General features: G+C 36.6%; 1 pseudogene; it reads right to left on the reverse strand.

Moving 5' to 3' along the window:
- Nucleotides 1–637: 637 nt before the first annotated feature.
- Nucleotides 638–1,244, reverse strand: LOC101437725 (protein phosphatase 1 regulatory subunit 14B pseudogene; annotated as a pseudogene).
- Between the last annotated feature and the right edge of the window lie 11,835 nt (nt 1,245–13,079).

Raw genomic sequence — 13,079 nt, forward strand, 5'->3', positions numbered from 1 at the left:
ATATGCTCAACATATAGTTTTATTTTAACTTCTAGGATTTTGTAAATGAAGTGAATTCACAATGAAATATTTCTATCTACATATGGAGATCAGATATAGTCCTTGAATTATAATGTACATTGAAATGTATACTCCAGTTTGAACACGTTCTTGGTCTTGGTCTGCATTCTGATGTGTGTGGACCCATTCTAAATAAAATCTCTTAAAGATGGAATTTCAGTTGAGTTGTGGCCCAGCTGAAACAGATTGGGCTGTAATACAGGTTGTCAGAGTCATTTATAAGCAGAGGGAAAGTCAGATAGCGAGGGGAGTCATGGGAAAAAACTAAAAGCCAGAAGTCAGCGAACTAGAAGAGAAGAGAGATAATATCTTCATGTGCATTGCATTGTGATGGAAAAGCCAAAGATCAAGGATCACCAGAGGAGAAGATATTGCCTTGTAATGGAAAAGCCAAAGACAGAAATCACAGGCAATCAGCCCCAGAAGCTACAATCTTCAGTGGAAATCATTACCTTGCTGATGCTTAAATGTGGATGCCTACTAACCGCAAAACCAAGGCAAAACATTTGCTTTTGTTACAAGGGCGGGGGGCAGCGATTGTCCTGTGCGAGGCGCAGGTCGCGGGGGTCAGGGACCCTTATTTGTTGCGGGGTATGCTCAGCTGCATGGCCCGGATCTTGACCAGCAGGCCGGAGAAGAAGGCCTCAGTGTGTTGGTAACAGTCAACCAGCAGCTCCTTGACCCTGGCAGCCCGGGTATCAGTCACTCCCTGTCCAGAAGCTCGTGCACATCAATCTCCAGCTCTAGGTTCTCTTCTTCCTGGCAGTTGTAGAGGCGTGTGAGGTGCTCCAGGATCTACTCCTCCAGGTTGAGGCGTTTCCGTAGCTCCTTGCGGTCCTACTTGACCGTGACCTTTCCTTGGCGCCTCACTGGGAAGTCGTCGTCCTCACTGCCCGGGCCCTCGCCCGCGACCCAAGGGGGGCTGTGGAAGTAGACGCGGGACCCGGAGTCGCCACTGCTGTGTCCCGGGGCCCAGGGCAGCCAACGCCGCGCCCCCTGCGGAGGCGCTGTCCACCACGGCCGCCGGGGCCAAGTGCGCCTGTCGGGCTCCTCCCTGCGCCTCCGCCTCCCTGGCGCCCCGCGGGTGGCTCTGGGCAGCTGGCTGGAGTTAGCTCGTGGGCTCGGTTCTGGGCGGCTCCGCGGCGAGGGCGGTGGCAGGGGTGCCCTGAGGGCAGCTGCTGCATGGGAGCCCCCTGACCCCGGCCGCTCCCCGCCAGCATTCGCTTTAAATTTTTTATTTTTTAAGAGAAGCTGTACGTTTACAGAAAAATCATGCAGAAAATAGAGTTCTCGTATATCTCCCTATTAACACCTAGCAGTAGTGTGGTACATTGCTGGTCATTTAATTTTTTTCTTACCTGTCATCTTTGCTGGCTTATCTGCTTCTACCCAGCCACTGCATGTTGGAATTACTCAAAATTGGATGTTAGGCCATCTCTTCCTACATTATAGTCTACCTGTAAGCAATTGTATCCATTAACAAAAATTCAATTATCACTCATTTACAAATTTGCCATTATTTTCTATCTCTAGCTCCTATTTTTCTACTTAATGTTTCTCATTTACCTAATAGCCTAATTACAATTTTATGTATCTCAAAGGAATTTCAAATTCAGCATACCTAAAACAAAACTCATGATTCCCCTTCCTCATCTCCTTAACTGGTACATTTCCAATTTTACTTTTCTCAGTAAGTGGCTTGAATTAATACATTTGTGAAAGCCCCAAAACTAGCAACGAACCATGATATGCCACTATCTCTGGCCACAATATTTAGTTTACTACTAAGTTCTCTCCATTTTTCTTCCTTCATATTTCTGAAATCCAAGCTACCTCTTACCATCTCTGTCACATAGCTTGAATTAACAACACCTCTCATTGGGACTTTTATAATATCCATCTAAATGTTTCACTTGCATTCTTCCTGCCATATGCTCTTTTTTTTTTTTGTCTTTATTTTTTTAATGTTACATTAAAAAAATATGAGATCCCCATATACCACCCACCCCCCTCACCCCACTCCTCCACACATAAAAACAACCTCCTCCATCATCATGAGACATTCACTGCACTTGGTGAATACATCTCTGAGCACCGCTGCACCTCATGGTCAATGGTCCACACCATAGCCCACACTCTCCCACAGTCTACCCAGTGGGCCATGGGAGTACATACAATGTCTGGTAACTGTCCCCACAGCTCCATCCCAGACAACTCCAAGTCCTGAAAACACCCCCACATCACATCTCTTCCTCCCACTCCCTACCCCCAGCTGCCAACATGGCCACTTTCTCCATACCAATACCACATTTTCTTCGATTACTAATCACAATAGTTCATGAATAGAGTATTAGTAAATCCACTCTAATCCATATTCTATTCCTCCATCCTGTGGACCCTGGAATGGTTGTGCCCACTCCACATCTATATCAAGAGGAGGCTTAGATTCCACAAGGATGCTGGATGCAATTCTCTTGCTTTCAGTTGTAGGCACTCTTGGCTCCCTGGTGTGGTGGTTGACCTTCTTCACCTCCATGTTAGCTGAGTGGGGTAAGTCCAATAAACCAACAAGTCTGTTGAGGCTCAGGGCCGGGCTATCACATGGTCAGTCCAGAGATTCAGGTCCCCTGGGTATACACTAAACTTCAGCGCAAACTACAGATCCTGTAAAAGTAACAAGAGAGGCTTGTGACTAAAGATCATATCGGAGTCCATCTCTATCACACAGAAACACAAACTCCAAAGTAGGGCCAACTGACATGGCACTAAACTCCATCTGCCATGATCTTAGAACCTGTAGGTCTCTGTAGCCCTCGGAAGAACCAATACCTGAGGTTGTATCTTCTTTATCTGTCTCTAGGACTCTGCTCACGTGTGCATAAGGGCGACCCCTCTGATAACCTCCTGGCCCTTTTTGGAGACTCATAGCCATATAAACTCATTTGTCCTTTCCATTTCCCCCCTTTATTCAGGTCAAAAAGTATTTTTAACTCCTGGTATTATATGTAGACTGAGATATTCTGCTGGTCTGAGTTGACCCTTTTATTCAAGGTAATTTTCTAGTTACATCATCAGCTGGTGCTTGGTAGTAATCCCTCAGCACCAGGGAGGTTCATCCCTGGGAGTCATGTCCCATGCTGGGGGGAAGGCAATGCATTTACATGCTGAGTTTGGCTTTGAGACTGGCCATATTTGAGCAACACGGAGGCTCTCAGGAGGTAACTCTTAGGACCCTGCAGCTCTAGGCCTTTTTCTTATTTCAGGTGCACAGGCTTATAAGCATAGTCATTAGTATCAAGGGCCCATTGTTGGACCCTACTTCTTTTCTGTCTTTGCCATTGCATTTGGGGGATTTTTGCTGTTCCTTTAGGGAATGTGATAGAGCTCCCCTTGCTAGGAACTCAGCATTCCTTCAGTTATTGTTCTTAATTGTAACCACTATGAAAATATCCAGACATTTTTATGTACCCTGGCTATATGCCCTGGAGGACTCCCTGCCAACCATGTGTCCCCTGTCAATAACATCCCACACCAGTATTCCTCCCCTGCCATTGTTGAACCTCTCTGTGATCCAAAACTTCTTAAAAAATGAAGCCCAATATATTGCCAGGTTCCATTAATAGTAAAATGGAATATAGTGATGAGTTTAAAGGTTGGATATAGAATACATATTAATTTAGAAAAACTAAGGTAAAAATAAATTGGGGTATCAAAAAATTTAAAAATGCAAAAGCTTTGTTTTTGATGTTTTGCCTTCCATCACTGCAATAAGTATTGCCCTTTAAGCAAATTGGCAAGGCAACTTCTTCCATCTTTTCCTTAGTTGCCATAAGCTCTTGACACTTCAACCAAAGTGATTTTTTTTTCAATATCCATATGTGATATATAAGCCTATTCACCAATATTAAATATATTAAAGGATCTTCATTGCTCTTAGTGTAAATGCAAATCTCTGTAACTTGTCCTACAAATATATCATCTAAATGTTACCTTCATCTTGAAATATACTTTTCATCTTTTTCTCTATTCTAGTCATTCAGAACTTTTTTCAGTCCTTGACTGTGAAGGATTGCATATGATTTTTCCTCATCCAAAAACACTCTTATCTCTTTTCTTCATTCGGACTGCTCAAAACATTTCAACTTAAAACTCTTTTCCTTAGATAAGCTTTTCTCAAACTCTCTGTTGAGACCAATCATATGTTTTATCCTCTCTTTTAAAATGTTATAAGTTCCCATGTGGCATTATCTCAATTAATATTGTGAGCATTTATTTTGATATTATATGACCAAAGTTTTTTTTTCCCTCACTAGACTATAATCTGCTTGAAATGCCATGTTGTTCACCATTGTATCTGCAAAATGTCTGATATTCAATTTATATTCTCAATTGTACATTCAATCACAATAAAATGATTTACCAATCTTTTGGAGATTATGGACACATGGGCTAGGAGTATAATCTTGAAGGAAAACAAATGATCATTTTGTAGGTGCCGGTATAAAACTGAAAAAAAAATCATTATTCCCTCATAGCTTCATTCATGGTAGAAAATAAAGTGAACATATGGGTGTAAAATATAAGGGCTATAAATTAAAAATAAAGCATGTCAGGGTATTAGTTGACTAGGATTCTCTTTTATGTAGAGTGATCAAAAACGGCCTCTTGCAAAAGGTGACATTTAAGAAGATACATGCAAAATTAAGGGAGCAAGTCATGAGAGGATCTAAAGACAGCTGGGTAATAGAACATGTGCAAATGTCCTGAGGCAAGAATTACCCGATAAAATATAGGATGCCCAGTAAAATTTGATTTTCATATCCATAATAAATGTATTTTAGTAAAATTATGCCAGAAATATTGCTTGGGGCATACTTATGCTAAAGAAGTGTTCATTGTTTATCTGAAGTTCAAATTTTACTGGATATCCTGCATTTTTATTTGCTAAATCTGGCAACCTCATACTGAGGCAGAGTGAACCTTGTGCATTTTTGGCATAAAACAGTGATATTGAGGGTGAGTGAGAGGAATATGAGGAAAGGAAGATAATATAGAAGAGTTACTGTGATTAAAACAAATCAGGACCTGAGAACAATTTTAAGGCATTTGATTTTATTGCAAATATGGAGAAACCCATTGAGCATTTTTTTGAGCTGGAGAGTGACATAACCCCACTAGTGTTTTAAGAAGATTTATCTTTGGCAGCTGAGATCACAAATAATTATGATTAATTATTTGAAGGTAAAGTTAGAGAAGATTGTAAGGAAAAAGAAAACAATCAGAAGGAATGGGTACTTTAAGGAGTTTGAGAAAGAAATTATGTGCTAGTAAAGAATGTGCTAAAGATTAACATTGCTCTAATAATATAGGAAAGAGAATTTTGCAATTGAGGCCATATAGGGATACATCATGGAAATTGAAATGTCTCTAAAGACAGAGTCAAAAAAGTTAAAACAGAAACAATACAACAATAAATTCAGTTAGTAGAAAGTGAACTTGTTACACTTTAACAATCTGTGGTGATTTCAGTAGGGCTAGTCCAACTGACGAAAATGGTGCACTGTCTTAAGCATTTGTACACAGCAATGGTTAAGATGTTTTCTTGTCAACCAGATGGTTTTAGTTTTATAACAAAACAATGCCCTATTATTTATATTACCTTTTTCTAACCCCATCCATAAGTTTCATATATTTAACACATTTATGTAAAATTCCTGTGATCTACACGTCAATGTGGTAGGCATTGTTTTCTGAGTTTAATTCATAAAACTGAGCCTTAGTATGGCAAAATATCTTGGCCAGACATTTTAAGCCAGTAAGTGCAGAGTCTTGATTCCAAATATATATTGCTTGTGTCCATGATGTTTTTCAGTGTGGGGATACTAAAAATGCAATAATTCATCACATCATAAAATTACCTTTTAAAAATAATATTTTATAGTCTCACTAATTTTACTTCAATAACATATTTGCTCAAAATTTTATGTGTCAGTTTTTTTTCCTCCTTTTCTAATTTTGGAATATTTTTTTCAGGATGTTTAAATAACATTTCCCCTTTATTTAGGTTTTACTTGCAGCAAGTACTGCTTATCAGTGAACTAATTTCCAGTTTTCCCATTTTAAGACCAATTGTCACCTTCTTTCACTGAATCTTGATACTCTATACTTTATTTTCTATTTCTGCAGTTTCAGAATTTAAGGAGACCAAGGAAATCTGTCAAATATCCATAGCTAGTGACAGGCAATGAACTAGTATCATCAATTCTTCATGATTTTGCAAGAAGATATTTAAGAAAAGGTTTATTTTCTCTTTCTCTAGCCCTTTTCTGAAGAGACAGAATCTTCTTAGTACCAATTCTGTAGATGGAACCTAAATTCAATTGGATAACGCTGACAAATGCTGTCAGTCTAATTGACTATAGAACAGTTCTGTAAATCTGGCATGTAATGGGGACTCAAATGTGTCAGGCAAACTTTCCTTTTCAAAGCTGCTCCAAATGCAGCAAGAAACTTAAATAAGACATTTGCTTACTTTTACTTTTTCATTGCAACATAGCTGAGAAAAGGAGAACAAATTATTTCCTGGGAAAGGGATGGTTTAATAAAAAAGACAAAACGCATTTTTGGAAAAATCATGAGTATAATATGGACTGTCCTGTATCTTATGAAGTAAAACCTTAATGTAATTTTTCTATATGAATTTGTAAAAACTGTCAATTCCCTTTATTGAACATACTTTGTATATACATACTCATTGTAAAATTATGTATGATAGCTATTGGTTTAAATTTTTTATAATTATGACTAGAATATTCTTATGGAAAGAGAATTTCTATTTATGGAAAGAAAATTTCAATGCATATTTCTCTGGAACAAACCTAATAAGATTTTATTAATTTTTATTTTTAAAACTACATACTTATAAATAAAATCATACCAACAATAATGTATCCTACCAAACTATAGAGATGAAAAAGTGAGAGAATGTAATAAAATTTCAGAAAGAAGTCAATTTAGCAATAAAAGGAAAATAATAATAAAAGAAGGCATGTCATGGAGTGGCAGTACATTTTGATAGGTTTTCTCTAATAGTTTGTGACATGCATAAATAGTGAATGGTATATTCCAATTAATATTTGACTAAATAAAAAAACAACGGCAACCATATTTCTCTTGTCATGACCTTTTCAAGAGTCAGCATAACACTTCCTTTACAAGGACCACATACAGGCCATTAGCTAAAATGCTGAAGTTTGTTTGAATGTGAGTAGCAAGGGAGAGAGAACTCTTTCTGGGCTCAGAGGGTGGTAGGAGATATATTCATCACATCATATCAATGTTCTAGACCATCAATAGGACTTTAAATGTTTACCCTGATCATCTGCCTGAGGAGTGTTTGTATTTTGATATTTTTCCAATATAAATAAAGTTACTTAATTTTCCCATTTTTGTATTATACCCTTTGGAAGGAAGTCACTCTGTGCAGTCAACACTTAAGTTATGGGAAGTCATACTCCACATGCTTGGGGACAGAATGCCTACATTAATTATTTGGAATTAGGCACAGAAGATTTTTCTATTCTCTCCCATTTATTTATTTATTCAATCATTTATTTTTATCAGTATGTACTCCTGGGCATTTATTCTGTGCTTTTAGTTATAATTCAAAATTACTTATTTATTTTATCCCTCAACTTTTTCTACTTTGGGCCATAGGAACTTTATCAGTATGCTCCTGTGTCCTTTCAACATGCCCCATTATTGTGGTATATTTTCTTTGTTTCTTTTCTTTCTTTTTTAGCATTTCCTTAATTTCTGGCACTACACGTTTCTACAGGTTTATCTTGCATATTTCCTGCCCCAGTCCTAGAATCAACCTTTTACCCAAGGTGCTCTGATTCCTTATATTTGAGAATGGTATAAGAAACCCAAAATCTGGCTACTAGGTTTGCCCATTGCTACTGGGGTAGTGTTTCATTTGGGTTCTCTCAGTTGACAAAGCAAGGAAATGTATGTGTGTATATTAACCCATTCACTGGCACATACCTATACACTTTTTTCTGTCTATAATGATCTGTACTGTACTAAATTATACATGAGTTCATACTGATGTCCCCAACACCAATACATTACTGAATGGATAATTCTAGCTTTTTCCTCTTGCTCATATATTCCCAGTCCAACGGTAAGAAACACGGCTACCATCAAACACTATTCATTTATTTAATTGTTCAATTCTAATATAAATGTACACCATTATTAGAATTGTTCATCAGTAACCCTATGGGAAACAAATTTATCTAATAAATTATATAAATTATAGTGCTTAAGGTAAATTACTCGTATACTTACTCTTTTTTATTTAATAAACTTCATTTTTAAGAAGTTTTAGATTGCAGAGAAGTTACATCTAAAATATAGGGGATCCCATATAACCCCTCCCCCACTCACGTTTTCTACTATTAATAACCTCTTACATTAGTGTGGTACATTTGATACAGTTGATGAACAGATATTGAATTACTGCTACTATCCAAGGCCCATAGTTGACATTATGGTTTCCACACTGCAACATACAATTTTTAGGTTTTAAAAATTCATAATGGCTTGTATCATCATTATAATATCATGCAGAAAAATTCTAATGCTTAAATTGCCCTATGTTCCACCTATTCTTCCTTTTTCCTCCCCTCAGAACCACTGGTAACCACTATCTATATATCAGTGTTACAAGTTCTTCCATTACTATAATATTAATGTCTACTTTGGTCCATGGTTGCAGTCCCCCCTTATGCTTGTTCATTCCTCAATTTTAAGAATTTTAGGATGGTGATATCTGCTCTGCTTTGGATTGAGCGGGTCTTGGATTTTATCAGGAAGATGGAAAGAACTGTTTTGCTTGTAGTTGTAGATACTCTTTGTTTTGGAAGATGGGGTTTGTCCATCTTCATATTTTTCGTTGTCCTGGACAAGTCCAATGAATTGGAGAGTAGGTGTTGGCTGCAACTCTGCTGAGATTCAGAGCTCAACTGACCTATGAACAGAGTGAAGACTTAAGTCTCTGAGATATGTATTTAATGGCTATAGTGCTAATTATAGGTTTAAATAAAAAGGGTAGAAGAATCATGTGTAGGGATATTACACTGGGGAAATGGGTTATTCTATCTACCAAGGTAAGGCCCATGGATGGGTTGCTGATTTCATGGGGTTGCATGCCTTGTCTAAAGAGCTTTCAGGAGCATCCTTGTTTTAGGCTTTGTGACTATGGCATTTAGTGAGATCTTCCTGTGACATATGTAAGTGAAATCTCTGGATTGACCTCCTGACTTACTTTGAAATCTCTTAGCCCTAAAAACTCTTTCATATTTAATGTTTCCTGCTTTTGGTCAAGGTCTTTTTCTTAATTCATTGCCAGTTGGAAATTGGTATTAATCCTTCAGTGTCAGAGAGGCTCATCCTGGAAGTCATTTCCCATGATGGGGGAAGGTAGTGAGTTTATTTGCTGAATTTGGCTTAGAGAGAGGCCACATTTGAGTAACAAGGAGCTTTCCAGGAGGTAACTCTTAGGCAACAGACATGATTAGGGTGTTTCAATTTTACTAGAATAAGTTTCATAAGGACAAGCATTATATCAATATATAATATATATAGCATATTGTTCTGTTTTACTAGGTACTGCCTATGTACTCTAAAGATTCTTGTCACTCTATTAGAGAACGTAAGAGGACTCTCCAGGAAGCAAATTTAATATTTTATTGTTTATTGTGTGGGTCTCCACCCAATAAAATAACACCCTATCAGCACATGAATACATTCATATTCAAGAGGCATGCCCCAGGTTCACCCTTCCCCACAAATCCCCCCACTACTGACACCCGGCCACAGTGATGTTCCCTACATATTTGCCAAAAGAACACTCCCACAGTTGTATTCTCAACCATGGTCCTCCACCTCCCCAGAATCACCTGTTCCTTCTTCCAGTCCATCCCCAGCTCTATAGATAGCCCACTACCCACCCTCATTCACATTCCCACGCCAGCATTTTTGATCCCATTCATATCACGGCCCACCATCATCCCTGCCCACTGCCAAACCATCCCCATCCACCTTATCATAGATTCTGCCAAAATTAAGCATCAGCTCACCATCTTCTGGCTTACTTCACTCAATATAAGGCCTTCAACATGTGTCAATACCTCATTCCTTCTTACAGCTGAGTAATATTCCATCTGATGTAGATATCATAGAATGAAATAGGTAATGCTCCTTCCAGTTCTATTTTTTGGAAGACTTTGAGCAAGTTTGGTATTAGTTTTTTTCTAGAATGATTGATAGGATTCCACTTTGAAGTCTTCTGGTCCTGGGCTTTTCTTGGTTGGAAGGTTTTTGATGACTAATATAGTCTCACTACATGTGACTGGTCTGTTGAATTCTTCTCTTTCTTTTTTCATCCATGTAGGTTGCTTGTGTTATTCTAGAAATTTTCCATCTCATCTAAACTGTCCATCTTGTTGGCACACAACTTTTCAAAAGTATTCCCTTATGATATGCTTTATATCTGTGGGGTCAGTGTTGGTATCCCTTTCTTATTTCTGATTTTATTTATTTTCCTCCACTCTCTTTTTTTCTTTGTTAGCAAAGGTAAGGGTTGACCAAATTTTATTAATCTTATCAAAGAAGCCAGTTTTGTTTCTGTTAATTTTTTTAGTGTTTATTTTTTTATTGATTTCATTTAATTCTTTGTTATTTTCTTCCTCTGCTTGCTTTGGGATTAGTTTGCTGTTCTTTTTCTAGTTTATTCAGATGTGCAGTTAGGTCTTTGATTTTAGGTTTTTCTTCTTTTTAGATGTCAACATTTAGAGTTATAAATTTCCCTCTCAGCAACAATTTAGCTGCATTCCATAAATTTTGGTATATTGTGTTCTCATTTTCATTTGCTTTGAAATAGAATTGTAGTTTTCCAAAAATAGATTCTGCACACATTTTGTTAGATTTATACCTAAGTATTTAATTACAGTGGTGTATATTATAAGTGGTATTTTGTTTATACTTTTGGCTATTAAGCTTGTAATATGACACTCTGCTATCATCGTTTATTAGTTCCAAGATTTTTAAAAATAAATTCTTTAGGATTTTCTATATAAGCAATCATGCAATATGCTAAGAATGATAGTTTTATTTTTTCCTTTCCAATCTGTGCACCTTGTATTTATTTTCTTGTCTTACTGTATTAGTTAGAGCATTCAAAGCAGTGTTGAATAGGAGCAGTGAGAGGGAAATATTTTATGTGCCCCTTATCTTGGAGTAAAAGCATCCACTCTCACCATTAAGCATGATGACAGCTGTAGGTTTTGTAGATGTTCTTAACCAAGGTGAGGAAATTTCCCTCTATTCCTAGTTTGCTGAATGGGTGCCAGATCTTGTCAAATACTTTTATTGCATCAATTAATATGACAAAACATGTTTTTCCTTCTTTAGCTTGTTGTTTTGTTGGATTACATTAGTTGATTATTGAATGTTGAACAAGCCTTGCATAGCTGGAATAAATACAGTTTGGTTATGGTGCATAGTTTATTTAATACATTGTTGGATTTTATTTGCTAATAATAAAAAGAAATTTTTTTCATTTATGTTCATGAGAGATATTGGACATTACTTTCTTGCAATGTCTCTGTCTGGTTTTGGTATTATTGTAATGCTGTACTCCTTAAATGAATTAGGTAGTGTTACATTTCCATCTATTTTCTGGAAGAAATTGTTGAGAATTGCTATAATTTCTTCTTTAAAGGTTCAGAAGAAGTCACCATTGATGCCTTCTAGAATTGGTGCTTTCCTTTTGGAAGGTTATTAACTATTGGTTCAATTTATTTAATAGATATTAATCAGTTCAGGTTATCTCTTTCTCCTACCTTGTGTTTTGATAGCATTTGTCTTTTAAAGAATTGATCTAGTTCATCTAGGTTATCATAGTATGGACATAAAATTATTCTTAGTATTCTTTATTATTCATTTAATGTGCATAGTCTGTATCAATGACTCCTGTTTCATTGTGATATTGATAATTTGTATCTTCTCTCTTTTTTAATGTTAGCCTGACCAGATATTAATCAGTTTTATTGATGTTTTCAAAGAAGCGGCTTTTGGCTTTCTTGCTTTTTCTGTATTGTTTTTAATTTATTTTGCTTCCAATTTCATAGATTTCCACTCTCATTGTTATTGTATTTTTTCTACTATTGCTTTAAGCTTAAAATTTCCTTTAAGTGGGAAGCTTTGATTGTTGATTGTATATCTTTCTTCTTTCCCAATTGATATAGTTTACCAGGTTTGCTATACCAACATACTAGTTGGCTTAAATGCACAGGAATTTATTGTTTCACAATTCTAAAGGATAGAATTCTGGAATACTTACATGTTGGCAGAACCATGAATCCTCTGAATTCTGTAGAGTTTCAGTGGTAGCTTGCCTGCCATCCTTGTCATAAATCAGTCTCTGCCACTCTCATATGACTGTCGTCTATCTGTCTCTTATTTTCTACTGTGTCCAAACTCCCCCTCCTCCTAAGGATACCAGTTATATTAAATTAGGGCCTAATACAGTTTGGCCTTATTCTATCCAATAAATTAATTATATTATTTTATCAATAATTAAAAATATTTTAATTAAAATATTTTAAGTAATCTGAGACTACATATTTGACCCATGTATTTAAAAATGTTTTGTTTAATATTTAAGGATTTCCTGGCTAGTTTTTGTTATTGATTTCCAATGTGGTTTGAGAACTAACTTTGTATGAATTCTATTCTTATAAATTTATGGTGTACTTTATGGCAGAACATGGTTTGTCTTGGTGAAGAGTCCACATGAGCTTGAGATTAATATGTATTGTGCCAGTGTAAATGAAGTATTCTTTAAATCTCAATTAGACAGTTATTTGATATTCTTTAAATCTCAATTAGACCGAGTTGTTTGATGGTCCTTTTCATGTCAACTATATCCTGCCTGCCTGATCTATCAATTA

The sequence above is a fragment of the Dasypus novemcinctus genome, chromosome 13 (assembly GCF_030445035.2).
Source record: "Dasypus novemcinctus isolate mDasNov1 chromosome 13, mDasNov1.1.hap2, whole genome shotgun sequence".
NCBI lineage: Eukaryota > Metazoa > Chordata > Mammalia > Cingulata > Dasypodidae > Dasypus > Dasypus novemcinctus.